The sequence below is a fragment of the Elaeis guineensis genome, chromosome 13, assembly GCF_000442705.2.
Source record: "Elaeis guineensis isolate ETL-2024a chromosome 13, EG11, whole genome shotgun sequence".
Classification (NCBI taxonomy): domain Eukaryota; kingdom Viridiplantae; phylum Streptophyta; class Magnoliopsida; order Arecales; family Arecaceae; genus Elaeis; species Elaeis guineensis.
The window spans coordinates 17,336,739-17,355,548 of record NC_026005.2 but is presented as its reverse complement, the minus strand read 5'-3'; the positions used below and the strand labels follow the sequence as shown (position 1 = coordinate 17,355,548).

The 18,810-nt window shown below is 36.3% G+C and overlaps 1 long non-coding RNA gene and 2 pseudogenes across 1 annotated transcript; all 3 read left to right on the top strand.

Annotated features, from left to right (window-relative positions):
• Positions 1-914: 914 nt before the first annotated feature.
• LOC140853248 (uncharacterized) lies at positions 915-1,915 on the top strand. The gene is made up of 2 exons (XR_012136268.1): positions 915-1,207; positions 1,544-1,915. It is a non-coding gene; the product is annotated as an uncharacterized lncRNA (long non-coding RNA).
• A 2,074-nt stretch (positions 1,916-3,989) lies between these two features.
• LOC140853247 (rust resistance kinase Lr10-like) lies at positions 3,990-7,789 on the top strand (annotated as a pseudogene).
• A 5,856-nt stretch (positions 7,790-13,645) lies between these two features.
• LOC105056416 (rust resistance kinase Lr10-like) overlaps positions 13,646-18,810 on the top strand; it is a 35,717-nt pseudogene continuing 30,552 nt past the window's right edge.

Genomic DNA, 18,810 nt, shown 5'->3' with positions numbered 1-18,810 from the left:
TTCTGGGCAAATGAACTTCCCCTCTACCCAGTTCTATTATTTCAATTAATTCGGCCAAAATGACTACCAACAGCAAATGAGTTTGGGGATGAATCAAATCAGTTGTGCCGTGAACATAAAACAGGGATCAATGACCCAGGACGTCATGAGCTCTAATTATTTTTCTAATCTTAAATTCTGGAAATCAACAAAAACAAATAAATATTAGCTTGAGATTTCATAAGATCTACTTTAATTTTCCTAAAAAAACCTACTTTAGTCTAAAATTCATCAAAATATGATCCAAACAAATTTTAATCAAAATTTGCTTATCTTGCCTTACTTGCACGATTGTCATGGAACATGATCCATGTTCTGGTATTGCATATGCGCATATAGCGATGCACAGGGTGGTCGTTCTCATAATCAAAGAACAAGTTTGATTATGATGAGGAACAAATACTCAATATTTCATTAATTACTCAAACAAGATTACAAAGAGCCTGATTTGGAGGTGCTCAACATAATATCTACTCACTTTATTATAAGAAATGAACCTTCATAGATATTTTATAGACCCTAGGGACTTTTATAGAGTGATTATTCATTATTTGGACTTCATTTAATATGATTTTTTTTGTAGGTCTTCACGCCCGTTTGAACTTTCTGTTTCTCGATCGGAAATTGAAGCACAATTGTTCCAGCGTGGAAAAACATTATCTACTGGAACTATCTTTCCGAATTCTTACGTGTCTCCCTCCTCAATTTTTTAAACTTTTTGTTTTCCAATCATCACGGATATATTTACACTGGTATTATTTCATAGTTCAACTTACCAAAAAAAAGAAAAAACACACATTATCAAAAGTCTACTACCCTTGGCCTGTTGGTCTTCTCTAGGCATCTATTGTCACTGTTGCTACCAAATTCCTGGTTTCAGTTGCTCCCTACGTCCCCATCAACTAGGAGCTCGGAATTTTTCCAATGATGTCAGTTTGACTGGTGCGGATCTTTATTCTTCTTCTTGTTTACACATGCTTGTGCTCGCCTCATTTCCGACCATTTCGGCCGTGGGGAAGAAGTTTGCTCTCCATCCCGTTATGGGCACACACCAGGTTTCATCCATATGTTCTGTGCTTTCGTTTCTCCTCTTCTTCAGTATTAGACTATCTATGGGCCTCGCAGAGCGAAAAGGCTGTTCTTCCTCCTGCGGACGGCAAAATATCAGGTACCCTTTTCGTTTAAAAGATGATCCAGATGGTTGTGGTCATTCATCATGGTGCCAACTCATTTGCGAAGGTAACAAAACTATGTTGGATATCCAATCAGACAAGTTCTATAATGGTCCTTGGGAAGGCTTTAACTTCCATTTTCTCAAGAAAACAAGATATTATGTCACTGAAATTTCATATGACCAACAAACAATCAATGTTGTTGATTTTGGCTTGGCAAGTGGCAGTTGTGGTCTTCGCACTCCATCTTCGCCATTTGAGCTGGATGATTCTGAAAATTCTTATGATGACGGGTCACCATTCCTGTATTCTGAAAATTCGATAGCCTGCAGATTCCACCCAGACCTTGTTTTTCTTCGTCGCAGCCAATCTCTATAAGACAGTCTTGCATGGACTCTTCTCTCACAGAATTATCGGTCATCTGCGAGCATGATGAACTTCCCTGAATAAACCACTAGAGTGGATCTTGCTAGAATGTGATGACTCCCAACTCTCGAAGGCCTTGCAAGACCAGTTTCACAATGCAACCTGCTTTGTTTTGAGTCCTAGCATTGATATTATGTTTTCTTGAATTAATATGTAGCCATCATATTATATCATGTAATTAGTTGGATATCTTTATGACTCTATCTATGGACAATTTCTTGGTAGGTCAACCATGGATTGTAAAACCAATTTGAAAGATGATTATCTTTTAGCTTTTACTGGAGCATGTATTCTTTTTCTGCTATTTCTTTCTACAAAACAAGGTGCAAGGTTTTTTGATGGAACAAAATCAAAGATGCGAGTTGTGCACCAGAATCCCTTCTTTGACCATTTATAGAGTGATATGCTTCAAGATGATGCTGACTTTTCAGTTTTCTTTGCTTCCATTCTGATGGCAACCAGCGTTCTCTGGGAAGAAGCCTGCAGACTACCTATTCGATGAACTGCGTAACAGAGACGAGAAGATGTTGGGTCATAAGGCCAATTATAAAGGATATTTCAAAACTGTTTAGCATTTTTTTTTTTAATTATAAGGTATAGGTTACTTACTAGGAAGCCAAACATATCGCGTTTTTGCTTTTTTTTATGATAAAAAAGTTTAGAAAAGATAAAAATAAGATCCAAAAGAAATAAAGAACTTAGCGAATGGCTTCCCTCACCTTAATGTGAGAATTGAGTGAGAACATTTCTTTATTCCATAATCAGATAGCGCAAAAAAGACACGGATGTGAATAAATAATGGAATGTATATCGAATTCATACAAGGAATGAATACCAGAATAAAAATTATACCCCCATGTAACATTTAGTGATGCGTTATATTTGATCACATTCCTTCTTTGATAAATTTATTTCAAAAGTCTTCAATACTTCAAGTAGAAGATTTCTGGCATATTTTGGACAACAAAATAGTTTAGGCTTCAAACTTTTCTACAGACTTTACTTTTTGTAGTTTCATTCAATGAGCATCGCTGCTGAGAGAATTGTTCTTAAGTGCGAACATGCACTATAATAACCGTCAGTATCAAATAGGGAGAAAGGAGAGCGACAAAAATGGGCAAATCTCAGAGCATATGCACGGTGGATAACGTGCAATCGGGAATTAGTGAAATACAACGGACAATGTGGCGTGTTATCCATTGGACCTGATTCAAGTAATAATTAGACAAAAAAAAAAAGTTATCGATAAAATCTCAATTTACAAGCTGCACAAGCTCCATTACTGTCTCCCTCTTTTATTTTTTTTTTTTTTTTCCTCTATTACATTTTTGGCTATTGAAGTTTACGTCTCATCATTTCATCATGTCGAGGACTCATGCGAGCATTTGGTTTGGATAAGATGACACGGGTGTAAATGGCATGTATTTTGATGTAGAATCGAAATTACCTTCCGATCTTGTAAAGATAAATTTGCTTTCAGTTGCATCATTTTTTTTTGTTTACTTCCATAATTTCTTCAAATGCTCCAGTGACTCTGAGAAGATTCCGTATGAACGTCTTCTGATAGCATTGTTTACTATCTATTTGACGCAAAACCCACTGGTTACGCGCATTCAGTGGATCGACGACCGAGTCAATCACTGACTAGTCCAATCTGGGTGCGGGTCAATGACGGCATAATAATTTCAATCCCCATAAAGCCGTAGGGGAAAACTCAAAACGATAGAAGCAAGACTGGAGCTGAAAGTTCTCACTTGTGCTCATTCATGGCGGTGTCCTGGCTCCTCGGTCGATGTTTCTTCTGCTCTTCCAAACCAAACAAGATGACACTGGGCCATAAGAAAAGATTTTTTCACAGATTGCCCTCCTTCCTACTGCGGAAAAGGAGGCCCGGAGTCAGATACCCTTTTCGGCTAGAATCCAGTCCACCATACTGTGGTGCCCCTAGTTCTCGTGCTGGGAAACGACACCCTTCTCTCACTACCCGAGTCGGGCCCCCATAAGGTGATTACCATTGACTACGGGGGTCTTTCATAACTATCAAACTTGGGAGACTCGGGGTCTGACTGTCAGGTGCAAAACTTCAACCCACCAGCCTCACCACGCCAGTTTACAAACCTTGGATATATTCAGTTTGGTGAACTGTTCGAAAGAATGGAATCACGGGAATCGCGTGAGCGCGATCTCATGCTTGACCAGTGCCGACCATTTTGTTTATGCGGCTGATATCAGCATGCCTGTGGTCCTTCTGCCTTCGGATTGCATGGTGGTTTCAACTAATCTTGTGATGGGAACAAGTAAAATGATCTTATTGGTACCTTCCTGAGATCGGCTACGGATGCGAATATGCGAATGGCAGGAGGACATTGTATGTTTAAGCGGACAATCAACCAAACTTCCTGCGAATATCCTGGTGAGTATTCTTTCTGTGGGTAATTATTTGTTAGCTAGGGAAACTGGAAGCGGTTTAGTTCACGGTGGTGAGCGCTAACGTGATGCCAGGGCGAGCATCATACGCGCACCAGGCCATCAACATTCGGACGCGGGTGGCACTCGCCACCAGTGGCGAGCTAAACCTTTTTCAGTTGCCAGTCTTTTTGGTTCAGTCCGTGTATACACTTTCCTATTTGGATGCCGGGATAATCATCCATGGATATCTTCCACGTTCAGTTACCACTGAGAATGAGTTAAATGGGAAGGAAGAATTCTTCCAATTAGATAGTATTGCGGCCAACGGCTTATGGCTCGGAACGTCATGTGTGTGGACGGAAAGCACTCCTTTCTTATTTTAACCATAGCCCCCTCATTAAAGAGAGAGCCTATCCAGCCTATGTATGGATGGAAGGAGGATAGTATGGATAGGAGGATCTCCATAGTTGCAAAGATGGTCCCCTATTGGGTTCACTGTTGTGGTTAAGGACATATAACTCGATACCTAAAGTATTATCCGCTTTGGCCATAGCGTCCTGATTTTGTCTTCAAAAAAACCTCACATAGAAAAGATGATTCCTACCTATATAAGTCAAAGTCTCTTAACTCATAATAATGCGAGACAATGATGTCTTCCTTCTACACAATAATAGATAGAAACTTGAGATCGCAAGATCCTAAAGAATTTAGATATGGAAAATTATATTTTGAGTGAAATCAGTCAGCCTTTTCGAAAATTACTTCCTTGATCTTATCACATGATCTCACTTGTCCAAGATAAACCATACTTGCATCCAAGATTTCAAACATGCCCTTAGGACCCACTTAAAAAATTATATTTATTACTTCAACTCTCGATCTCATGAAACTACGGGATGAGTCTAGCTGCTAGATATAGTAAACAGACTCAACCAATTCCCAAACTAATGTAACTCCTATTCGTGTAACTTTTACCATGGTTGGAAGGAATACATAATGATTTTCAGCAGTCTTCATTGCATAGTCTATGCTAACAAGAAAGCCAAAATCTAAACTATGCTATAAATCCACCACCGTAATGATTTTGAGTATGACCAACAAAATGGGTGCATAAATTATTTAACAAGTCAATTAGCTTTGTCTCAACTGTTTTGGCATGACTCTCCCAAGTGCTTGCCCTTAGGAGCCGTGATTTTAGCATTAGCTAGAACCAAGGTCATGAAGAACTAAATTACTTATTTATTAAAAAATTGAAAATAAAGAAAATAAAAGGAGATTCACCAAAAAAAGAAAACAAAAGAAGAAATCTCAGAAATCGCATTTTAAAACAATATTTTTGTTTATTAAAAGATTCCTTAAAATAGTAAAATAGTCCATAAAATATATAGGCATATGAAGACCGCATCTATTCTTTCATTCACTTTCCAACCTTCTGGAACCTCTACCAATATGGGTAAATCCAATCGACTAAATTAATTATATACTCTTGAATGACCCTTCTTCACGACATGTATTCCTTATTTGAATAAAATATGATACATGTGCAGAGATTTTTGGGGTTCTATAACGGAATTTATGCTTATTTGCCTTCAATTTATTTAGTTTCATCCACAAATTATGTTTTGGCTGCTCAGAAGTCACATTTTGGCTTTTGCTTATTTGGAACTATTCTTTGAAATACAGGTAAAATCATAAATAGCCCTTACGGGTTTATGCAATAACCTAAGTTATACTCTTGGATGACCCTTAATCCGAAGTGTCCTAATACTCTGTAGAGCTTCATATAATCGTCCTATATTTATGCTTCTCATACTGGAGCCGATGCTAATGAGATCATCTATCTTGTTTTAACTAATTCAAACATCACTATAATTTGACATCCAACTAATTCATCTTTCTGTTTATCTTTTCTGCAGGCTCAGATGTTTTACACATCATCCTCATTACAGGTGAGTCCCTGTAAACTCTTAGCAGATTCTCGTAGAAAAGCGCTCCACTGAACCAGTCCTCTAAGATAACATTTAATGATAGATGAATAATGGAACAGTCAAGGATTTGGTAGAAGCATTCTCTCTTGCACCCCCAATCTAATTTGTGTCTCTCTTTTACCTCCTCTTCTCTTCTTTCCTACATGGATCATATATATATTTGTACCTCAATAAAATTGGGTGGGAGTGGGATAACTCCCTCCCTTTCTATGAAAAATAAAAACTTTAAAATTTAAAAAGTAAAAAGAAGAGCATGATATAAACAGGTTATTCATTAGACCTCGTCTATAAATTTTTCATGTGACTTTTTAAGTATTCTAGGTGTAGTGACCATTAGGAGCAACTGCATGGCATGGTAAAAATTACAGCCGGACTTGGCCTAATACGGTATATTTCACCATTTTTTTCTCTCACAACTGAGTGTAGCAGGATAAATTGTGCTAACTAGTACTTCTTCATTGTTTTTCTTCATGCACATCTGTTGGTGCATTGGTCGTACTTGTATCGGTGGCGTGCATTCTAGTCTACATCTTTAGAAATTATGGCAAGGAAAAAGAAGTACGTTTAAAGGTAGAAAGGTTTCTTGCAACCTACAAAGCCACAAAACCCACGCGGTACTCTTTTGCTCATGTTAAAAAGATGACCAGGCATTTTAAGCATAAATTAGGCCAAGGTGGTTTTGGAACCGTATATAAAGGGGACCTACCAAATGGAATTCCAGTGGCAGTTAAGATGCTGATGAAATCTAAAGGGGAGGGAGAAGACTTATCAATGAAGTAGCCACACTTGGAAGAATTCACCATGCCAATGTGGTTCGTCTCTTGGGATTTTGTTCTGAAGGAACATGGCGTGCACTTATTTATGAATTTATGCCAAATGAGTCACTAGGGAAGTTCATTTTTGGTAAAAGAAATAAAACAGCTCATCAACCATTGGACATGAAAAAGCTGCAAGAGATTGCTATTGGGATTGCTCAGGGTATCGAGTATTTGCATCAGGGATGCAACCAACGCATCCTACATTTTGACATCAAACCTCATAATATTTTGTTGGACCATGACTTCAATCCAAAGATTGCAGATTTTGGTCTTGCAAAGTTATGCTCGAGAGACCAGAGTATTATCACGATGACTGCTGCAAGGGGAACAATGGGCTACATTGCACCCGAGATCTATTGTAGAAATTTTGGAACAGTGTCTTATAAATCAGATGTCTATAGTTTTGGAATGTTGGTGCTGGAAATGGTGGGTGGCAGGAAGAATGTTGATCCTGAAATCGAGAAAATGAGCGAGATATATTTTCCAGAGTGGGTATATGGCCAGCTAGTTCAAGACATGATCTAAAATTGGTGATGGAGGGGAATGGAGTTGAAGAAGATATTGCCAAAAAGCTTGCTATAGTGGCATTGTGGTGTATACAGTGGAGTCCAATGGATCGGCCCTCCATGACAAGAGTTGTTCAGATGCTGATGGGGAACCTAGAGAGTTTGCAGATACCTCCCACACCTTTTGTCTCTTCCACTAGTCAAGAGAATGGCGTGTAAACAAAGTGCAGATTTCAAGAGCAAAATCAGTTGATATACTACAGAAATAAATATTCGACCCTATCAATATTGTGTAATGTTATGTTTGTACTTTTCATATCTTACTCCTAAGCCGTGTCAAGACTTCATCTGTCTTCTATTTAGTTATCATGATTCCTGTAAGTGATTTTTGTAAATAATGCCTAGAAATAATTCAATAGAAGGATTGATTTTCCCTCAAGATGAACAGAAGTTAGTCGAAAACCTTAAAATGATGGAGGGTCATAAAAAGTATCAAATTTAGTGACAGATGCACCAAAATTATAACTAGTGTCAGCAATTTATTTGCTGACTTGGTCCGACTCAAAGTCCGAACCCCTTTGCAAGATAATGAGCTCATGGGCATTTTGGTGACTCAACAAGATGTGGGCCAAATATAAACATGACCGTGCCAAAAAATATCATGTTAAATAGATTCATATAAAATATAATTAAATAGAAAATATAAATATTTTTTGTCAGAATATTTTCATTGCTTTCTGTAAAGCTTTATGTAGGAAAAAAGCAAGTAATAAAAATATCTGTAAAATATTTTGATCTAAATAATCTTAAAAGTATTATATCTATATTTCTCTGCCTCTATAGTCTGTTTAAAACATCACCTGCTATGTATTATGAAGTATAGATTATTTTTGATGCTCATCAAAAAAAAATCAACCAGCCGTGTAAATTCAGTAGATTATTTGCCTGTTTCAATGCAAAGGTTCAAGCACCAAGATACCTCTAGCGCTGAGGCCTGGTATGAGCTAGCATCCATGTTGCCCAAGCTGAAACAACCGCATCTACATCTATGCACATCAATCCCGAGGTAAGAGATTCTTCCATCGCTACATCCTAATCTTCCCTTTAGATCCCTGGTTTGGTTAATTTAATTCCCAGTTAAAATGATAGAAAGAGATTAGCACAAGCTGTAGCCTTTCTTGTCATCAGATGTTTTAATTACTTCAAAATTCTTTGCAAATGTTATTTTATTAAAATAGTCACTATAGGAAAAAAGAGAAATTACCGGTGCTATTTTTGGCCTTTACTGATGCTTAAAAGCATTGCCAATTCCTTCCATGATGCAACCACAAACATCAAGTGCTATTCTCTTTTTGAGAGATGAGAGGTGCGGAGTGCTTAGAAAAATTAATTAAAAAAATAAATTGTGGTCCATATATTCCAAATAGGAGAAGAAATGGAATAAGATAGGAGAAAATGTTTCATTCTTTCAATAAAAGACAAATTTGGAGAGGTAGTAGAAGTTTAGTTTCAACCTTTCATATGGTAAGCATTTGAAATTTATTGAAAGTTGATGCAAGACTTAAGATAAAAATGACTTGCTCCCTATGCAAAGGAAAATTTCATGATAAATTCCTGATGTGAGGCTTGATAGATGTGACCAGTCGTGTTATTTTCCACATATTCCTTGTCGGAGTTTTGATTTTCCAAGTGCAACTACGTTAGAGAGGAAATATAGAACATGTTATGCAATTTGGACAAACTCAAATCAATTCTAAGATGGAGAATTAGACTTTTAGGCATCTTGTTTAATTGTTGATGCAACACTTCTAATGGGAGACGTAAAGATTTTAGAGCTACAAGATTTCTTTAGAAGAAAAGCCAGTGATGTACTAGTGCTGTGGCTTTTTTATTTTTTTTTCTCTTCTTTTTTTTTTTGTGTAACCCTACTCATGAAAATTCCTTTAGGCATTTTTTTTATCTATTGTTATCTAGAAAAAAAAAGAGAAATTTCTGATGATATCTCCTACAACTTATTCTATGTTCTTTGTAATTAAGATTAGTTCAATTAATTTTAGAATCAAGGGAAGCTATGTTGGAAAAGGATTATTGCTTTCCATCATTTCATGGGTTCACCAAGCCCTTTTACCTTTTATTCTTCATTTTGATGTCTCATACTCTCAACTATTTGAGAAGATATGTGTGCTAAGAATTGATCTGTTTAAATACTGCAGAACTTGCCCAAGCTGAGAGCATTTCAAATAAGCCTGAAATATAAGTTTGGTGGTCCTAATTAGGCTTACATTTTGAGCTCCACATTGAACGCTAGTTGGATCTGCTTGGCCCGAGCCTAAGCTGGTCCAAAACTTATATGTGCATCAATATATAAACCCCAGCTTGGTTTTATCAAGAGACATGTTGCTTCTTTTGGATCTGCATGGCCCGAGTATAACCCCTGACTTGGTTTCATCAGGACTTTAACTTCGTGATATTTTTTTTTGTATGGTTAATCTAGATGAACAACCTCCTGTTCTAATTTTTTCTCTTTACTTCTACTTGTACGGCTTAAATTTTTTCTTAAAATTTGTTTAGCCACTCTGTGCCTACTATTCTCTAAGAACAAATTTTTGGATAGATCTACTATGAAAGCCTGCTCCACACGTTCTAAACTCAAGAAGAAATGAGACAAGCAAGGAGGACATGTCCAATTCTTTCAAGCCTTTTATATGGTTGGCTTTAAAAATTTTTTGAGATTGATGTGAGAGTCAAGGTGACACTACTAGTTGTTCAATAAGAAAGAAAAATTAATAGCAAATTGATGGTGTGAAGCTGGATAGATATGACTTACTTTTCAAGTGCTATTCTCTTTTTGAGAGAACAAGAGGCATAGAATGTCTAAAAAATAAAGTGTGGTTCACACAATCAAATGCGGGAAAGAATGGGATAAAATAGGAGAAAATATTCAATTCTTTCAATAAAGGATAGATTCGGAGGGGCTATTGAAGTTGGTTCCAGGCTTTCATATGGTTAGCTTTTGAAACTTTTTGAAGGTTGATGCGGGGGTCAAGATAAAAGTGACTTAATCCCTGTTCAAAAGGAAAGTTCATGGCAAATTACTAATATAAGGCTTGATAGATGTGACCAGTAATGTTATTTTTCCACATATTCCTTATCGAAGCTATGATTTTCTAAGTGCATCTAGGTTAGACTGAAATGCAAAGCATCCTATGTCATATGTCTAGATAGACTCAAATCAAGCAAAGATAAGAAATCAGATTTTAAGGCATCCTTCTTTATTGTTGATGTAACACTTCATGGGTGACATGAGGATTTTAGAACTATGAGACTTTTCTTTAGAAGAATTAGTCAAGGGTGTACTAGTACTATTGTGACCTTCATTATTTTTTTTTTCTCTTCTTTCTTTCTTTATAGCCATGCTTATTAAAATTTCTTTAGACTTAGTTTTATACCTATTGTTTTCTTTAAAAAAAATGAAAAAATTTGATGAGGAATTTCCGATCCCATCTCCTATGACTCATTCTACATTCTCTATAACATTGCGGCATGCTTTACATTAGTTCCATTTTGATATAAGTAGTCTTGATGTTGAGAAAGAATCATGCTTTCAATACTTTCATAGTTCGCCCAACACACTCGTCAATTCTCTATTTTGAAGCTACCAATAGCTATCTTGAAGCTATCTTTTATTTTTCTTCCAAAAGCAAAGAAAGTGCATGCCTCCTTTTTTTTTTTTATATTGATATTTCGTATGAGAATGTAGATTTTTTTTTTAAGAAAAGGTATGATAACATATGATCAATATCGTTTGATTCTTGCTTGGTGGCTAGTCAAAGAATATTATTTAGATTTCTTAGCCCTGTATTACTAAAGATCTTTCTAATACACAATCCATATGAAACTAAATACATGCCCATATGGTTTCCTCCATACTCCTCTCATTTGAAACCTAGCATCCATATTCCAAATTTGATTAAATCTAGTAAAAAAAATACCAGGATTGGCCTATAGTTAGCCCAAATGGGCCAATATGATGTATCTTAGTCTACATAGGCCATGAACTGCATTCTTTCTAACACCATTTATGATGACCCAAATAAATGAAAAGCCAAGCGAGCATATATTTAGTCTTACGATAATCATACACTTGAAAAATCTTAAATACTTGTATAAAGTCAAGAAATCCAAATAATACCTTTCGGCTAATATTTTTAGATAAAAATCTAAATTGTTGCAGATGGTATCAAGGTGTATTTAGTCCATGGTCCACATAAACTAGTAGATTAACATTTGGACTAACCACAGCTGATCATGATATTGATAATTGGATTTGCTTGAATTTGGACCTTTGCTTGGTGAGAATTCTAGGGTTAAAACGAAGAATATATATGAGAATCTATGCACATACTTGGAGACTTATACAAATCCAAAAAAAAAAAAAACTCTAAAAATACATTCTAACTAGGCCTTTTTTTTTTTTTGGGTTTGTTGGGCTCTTACATTGTTAGAGCTTTTTGCAAGCCTATGCATCTGGATGCACGTAGATCATAGACTCCTCCAATAGGGGTGCACTTTTTCATGGGAAATGATGCCGGTATCCCTCCTTGAGACGAAATGCCCTCGGATGTATTTAGATCATAGACTCCTACAAGAGTGATACATTCTCCCATGTGACATGATGCTGGTGTCTCTCCTAATTAGAAATCTTTGGGGATTGATCACACTCCGGCAGAAGCATCAAGATGAGCAGCTATCCATCACCAATCTACTTTCCACAATGAAGTATTTCTACTGAGGCTCTTGGGACAGACTTCAGCTCTTCAATGCCTTTAACGCATCTGGCAGTCACATATCAAACCTGTGATTTTGAAATTTTTTCCCCCTCTTTTCTAAGGAATGTACCATTGCTAGGATTTTTATTATTTTTTTATTTCTTATTTCCAAAAATATCCCCATCCGAACTTATTTATGAAAATACTGTCTAGGTGTGAAATCACCACTTAAAGTGGTGATTTCACGACCACCTAAGCCTGCTTCAAGCCCAGCTATCCAGATAAGGTGGATAGAACTGAAATTATCACTTGGGCTTGTAATTTCAGTGAAATCATCATTTGGGCCAACGATTTCAGTGAAATCGTCAGTGGCATGTGATTTCACTAGACTCACGGCCCAGCCCGCAATTTCACTTCTCTCCTCCATGCTGGGTGCACAGGGGGGATGCGGGTGGCCAGGGGTTGCATCGGCAGCCGGCAGGGGTGCGGGTGGCCAAGGGGCAGCACAAGGGGCCGTGGGGGGTGGGTGCGGGATCGATGGGGTGGGTGAGGACATCGGTACAAGTGGATGAGGGCGGCCGCAGAGGGCGCAAGGTGCGGATTTGCCAGAGGGCTAGGGGGCACTATAGGGGGTGGTGCAGACGGCTGAGGGCTGGAGGGCAGTGCTGAGAAGCGACGGGCAGGGTGCCATGGAGGGTAAGGTGTGCGGAGCAGCGAGGTTTGGGGGGGTCGCATGCGGGAGAAGGAGAAAGAAGAAAAAAATAAATAAAGAAATAATAAAAAAATAACAATAAGTTTAAAAAAAATAATAATAATAAATTATTAAAAATATTTAAAAATAGAAGGTATTTTGTAATAAAAAATAGATTTTTAAAATAATGATAAAATATTATTTTTATAAATTTTTTAAAAATAATTATAAAATATTAATGTTAAAAGATAATTTTGAAAACTACGTGGAAGGAAAAAGAAAGATTTAAAAAAAAAAATTTTATTTTTAAAATAAAGAGTGTAGGAGGAGGAGGAAATTTTTTTTTTAAACTATTATTTTGAAAATAAATATTATTTTTAACATAAAATATTATTTTTAAAAATAATTTTGAAAAAAATTATTTTAAAAATTATTTTTTTAAAAAAATATTTTTTAAAATTAATAATTTATTATCATTTCAAAAATCTATTTTAAAATAAAAGAGAAGGAAGAAAAAATGATTTTTAAAATAATAATAAAATATTACTTTAAAAAATATTTTTTTAAAAATGCTTAAAATAAGATAAATAAGAAAAAATAAAATAAAAATAAAATAATAAAATAAAAATATTTAAAAATAAATTATTTTTTATAATGAAAAAAGAAGTTTTTAAAATAATAATAAATTTTATTTTAAAAAAATAGTTTTGAAAAATGTGCTGTTTTCAAATTATTTTTAAAATTAATATTTTATTATTATTTTTATTTTATTTTTATTTTTTATGGAGTTTCTTCCTTCTCCTCCGTGCACTCCTCCAGCCCCCCACATGCCGGTTGCTACTCCACGCATCCTGGGCCCCCGCACCCCAGCGGTCCCTCCCCACCTCACACACTTGCAAGTCCTACGCCAGCGCCACCCCGCTCTCTATCAGTGGGTTCTCCGCGCCCACCTCCCTCCGGCACCACCCACTGCTCGTTCGCCCGCCGCCCCCACTCCTCCATACCTCCCCCCCACGCCACCCACCTCTCCCCCCGCCCCCCCACCCCTGCGACTTCTCCGTGCACCCCCCGCCGGCCCCCAAGCCCCACCCCCTCCCTCCCATGGTGGGTTCTCTGCCTCCCCCTCCGTTCATCAAAAAAAAAAAAGAACACATCAGTGCCAACATGTCCGTGAAATTGCCGGTTCAACCAACGGTTTCAATGTAGGCGATAATTTAGGAAATAAGTTGGGGAAGGAGGTATTTTTGAAAATAAAAAATAAAAAAATAATTAAAAAAATCCTTAATGCTATTGTGATCTTACTAAATTAGGATAAAACTCCGAAAAAAGCTTTACAGACGCATGCCTGATTCTAATTTGTTTAATCCCAAGCCATGCAGGATACTTTTTGATCGTTTTGATGGAAAATCTATGACGTAGGTTGAATAAAGCACAACAGGCCATACCAAAATTTTGGGCAAATGAACTTCCCCTGTACCCAGTTGTATTATTTCAATTAATTCGGCCAAAATGACTACCAACAGCAAATGAGTTTGGGGATGAATCAATCAGTTGTGCCGTGAACATAAAACAGGGATCAATGACCCAGGACTCATGAGCTCTAATTATTTTTCTAATCTTAAATTGTGGAAATCAACGAAAACAAATAAATATTGGCTTGAGATTTCATAAAATCTACTTTAATTTTCCTCAAAAAACCTACTTTAGTCTAATATTCGTCAAGATATGATCCAAACAAATTTTAATCTAAATTTGCTTATCTTGCCTTGCATGATTATCATGGAACATGATCCATATCCTGGGATTGCATTGATGCATATAACAATGCATAGGGTGATTGTTCTCGTAATCAAATACCGACTTACGAGTCGAGGTTATCTTGAAGTTCTATTAAATACTGACTTACGGATCGAAGTTATCTTGGATTTCTATCGAATACCGAACTATGGATCAAGGTTATCTTGAAGTTCTATCAAATACCGACCTACTAGTCAAGGTTATCTGAGATTTCTATCGAATACCAATCTATGGATCGAGATTATCTCGAAGTTCTATCAAATACTGACCTATAAGTCGAGGATATCTTGACATACAAGTCGAGGTTATCTTGAAGTTCTATCAAATACTGACCTATGAGTCGAGGTTATCTTAAATTTCTATCGAATATCGACCTACAGATCAAGATTATCTTGAAGTTTTATCAAATACCGACCTATGAGTCGAGGTTATCTTAAAGTTCTATTAAATACCAACCTACGGATCGAGGTTATCTTGGTTTCTATCAAATATCGATTTACGAATTGAGGTTATCTTGAAGTTCTATCAAATACCGACGTACGAGTCAAGGTTATCTTGATATTCTATCAAATATCGATCTACGGATCGAGGATATCTTATAGCTCTATAAAATATCGATCTACAGATCGAGGTTATCTTGAAATTCTATTGAAATTATCGATCTTTGGATCGATAAAGCTCTGAATGATCAAAATAAAGATAAGATCTCCCCAAATCCAATCTTCAAATTAGTAGAGCTCCGAATGGCCAAAATGAAAATAAGATCTTTCCAAATCTAATCTCTGGATTGATAGAGCTCCGAAGGGCCAAAATGAAAATAAGATTTCTCCAAATCCAATCTCCGGATTGGTAAAACCCTGAAGGGCCAAAATGGAGATAAGATCTCCTAAATACTGATCTACGGATCAAAGTCATCTTTCAGCTCTATAAAATATCTATCTTCGGATCAATGACATCTTAAAGTTCTCACAAAATCCAACCTACTTAAGGCTATATTGGATAAAAGATCTAAGCAGTTCACTTGAAAAATCAAATAGTACAGATTCGCCACCTCAAACAAGCTGAGAACTTTTTTCTTGAACTACTTCTTCCATCTAAAAGTAAATTTTTCAGACTCAGAAGTGAGAGGCAAGTGTTGTGGAGGTTATCCCATCTTATCATAAAATCAATCTCAACTTGAGGCTGAGCTCATAAGAAAGTCGATCTGAACAAGAGGCTGAGCTCATAAGAAAGTCGATTTGAACCAAAGCTCATTATAAAGCTGGCTTGAACTAAAGGCTGAGCTCATCATAAAATTAATCTGAACTAGAGGCTGAGCTCATCATAAGACGACCTGACTCACCTCAGCTCAAATAAATATCGATCTGACTCATCTCAGCTCATATAAATACCGATCTGAAGCAAAGTATTTCATATATTCAAGATATTTGGAGTCTCATATGATACTTAATCGCACCTCGATCTTTTATCGAGATCAACTATTACATTAACGGCTACAATTATCCTGTGAAAGCTGGCCACAACCTCATATACAGTTGGCCACGATCTCATATACAGCCGGCCACGATCTCACATACAGCCATGCTACAACTCATCCCCAGCTAGCACATACAACTAACTATGACATCATTTTCAGCTAATACATACAGCTATACTCTAACTCACTTACAGCTGGTCTCTAACAGCATAACAAACTCCTCCAACGGCCTAACAAACTCTCTAACGGCCTCATCATCCTCTCTATAAATAGAGAACTAAGAGATCCTCCAAATAAGCTCTGACTCCTAAGTCTCAAGCTCATACTAGAGCTCTAATTAGAGTGAGATCCTGTCAGTGGAAACTTTGCCAGTTCTCAAAAGAAAGCTCTAATTCCCATCTAGTCTAAACTCTCTAGTTCTACACAAACCTCTTGCTCTCTTCTACTTTTTCCACCTCCCATTCTCGAGGCTTAAACTGACTTAAGTATTGGAGGGTCAAGAATCAGAAGATCCCCATCAATTTTTGACTTATGTTGTAGGTTTCTTGAAGACTTGCTAGATGAGATTACTACAGCTCCTCTAATGTGGCTTTTTCGATCCCATCATCTCAGATTTTGAGCCTTGTAGCAACAAGTCTAAAATTCATCAAAATACGATCCAAACAAATTTTAATCTAAATTTGCTTATCTTGTCTTACTTGCATGATTATCATGGAACATGATCCATGTTCTGGTATTGCATATATGCATATAGCGATGTATAGGGTGGTTGTTCTCATAATCAAAGAACAAGTTTGATTATCATAAGGAACAAATACTCAATATTTCATTAATTACTGGAACAAGAGTACAGAGGGCCTGATTTGGAGGCACTCAACATAATATCTACTCACTTTATTATAAGAAAATGAACCTTCATAGGTATTTTATAGACCCTAGGGACTTTTATTGGGTGATTTTTCAGTATTTGGACTTCATTTAATATGACTTTTTTGCAGGGATCACTGTAAAATTTTGATATTGGAGGTGAAAGGGAGCAAATGGCAAGGATGATATTTTTGATTATCTATCATGTGATGTTCTTGAAAGTTCTATTTTTTTAATATAATATAATTATTCGTCTTCATTGTCAAGATTGGTTACATCTCATGGATCTAATCCGAAGGTTATTGATTCAATGATGTATTTATTACCTATAATGTTATTTTCATATTTTTATTTTGCAAGGATTAGATAGTAAATGGCAATGAAAAATAATTTAAATGAAGATCAGTAAAATCTGATGTCAAAATTTTGGTTGAGGTTGTAGGAGATTTGTAAAGACTTTCTCATAGAATAGCATTGAGAGGGGATCACGTGACATGGTATAGAACTTGGCAATGGCGACCTGTGGTTATTCATGATGGTGTGTGGTCGAGCAACCATCATTTATGGACAACCACGTAGCTTCAAGCTGTCAACTAGGGTTTTCATCACGTGAACAAAGTTTAGGAAGGTTGCTATACGGGAAACATGTCATCTTTACCTTCTAGCCCTTTAGATGTGCTGTTGTCTAACATCAAACAAGTTTATCTTCTATTCTGCCCTATTAGATGTTAGATTTAGTTTATAAACTGGTTTGAAGAACATCGTTTATACATATATATATATTTTTTAAAATAAGTTTAGAAAGTGGATATGGCACATATTGAATACGTTCTAAAAGATTCGGTTTAAATGAATATAGTTTTGCATGCTAATTATCTTGAAAAAGATAGAACCTGGTGCTTTCAACCTTGATAAGATAGCCATCATGACAAACTGCATCTATTTAAATTTAAGGTTTTGCCATTTAGATCAAATTTGACATGGAAAAATAGTTAGATTTTGACTCTGAAAAGGTACAGAGATATTTGAATTTAAACCTCGGAATTTAGATATTCTTTTGAGATATCTCCTTATTATATAGGTTTTGATTAAAAAAAAGAGATATTGGAAAAAAGTGACACTGCCTCCTCGCTCTTCTCATTGCTACCTCTTATTGGTCTTTGCCATCGCTTCCTCCCTATCGTCACTGATATCGGCCTTTCCCTCCGATCTTTCTTAAGTACTTTCTTTTCCACATATCTCTAAAAATGGGAAAGAAAGGATAAGAAAAAAAAGGAAAAAGGAAAAAATTGTTCAATCTCTGTGGGAAAAGATCTTGCCTCTTAATATTTTTAACCTTTCCTTTCAGTTTTCCTCCATTTTTGCTATGTTTTCCCCTGATTTTTCCTTAACTTTTTTCATTCTTAGGAGCCTCAATTGGATGGAAGGCTCAGAGCGGTCAAATAGAAAAGTTTAGATGTATTCTCAGAAGTCTCAATCGGGTGGGAGGCTTGGAGCGGCCAAATAGCGAAGTTTATACAATGGCTAGAGGTTTTTCCTAAGCTAAATCCAGAGAGTGGGATTGTTCATCTTTCTAAGAATTTTTTATTTATGGAAGTGGATTAGTTGCAAGTCATAGTTAGTTTGCAAGATGATAGGACAATCAATAAAATCAAAGGAGCACATCTGGAAGCATATTAATGGAAGAAGATTTCATAACAAATTATGTAATTCTTCTTGAGAAAGATGATTTTTTCTCATTTTTGAATAGACTAGTGAGTTTTAAGCATATGATACTGGAGTTGCAAGCAAGGAGATAGGAGAACAGAACGGGTAGATATCTTGAAAGAAAATGATGTTTTGATGTGTCAG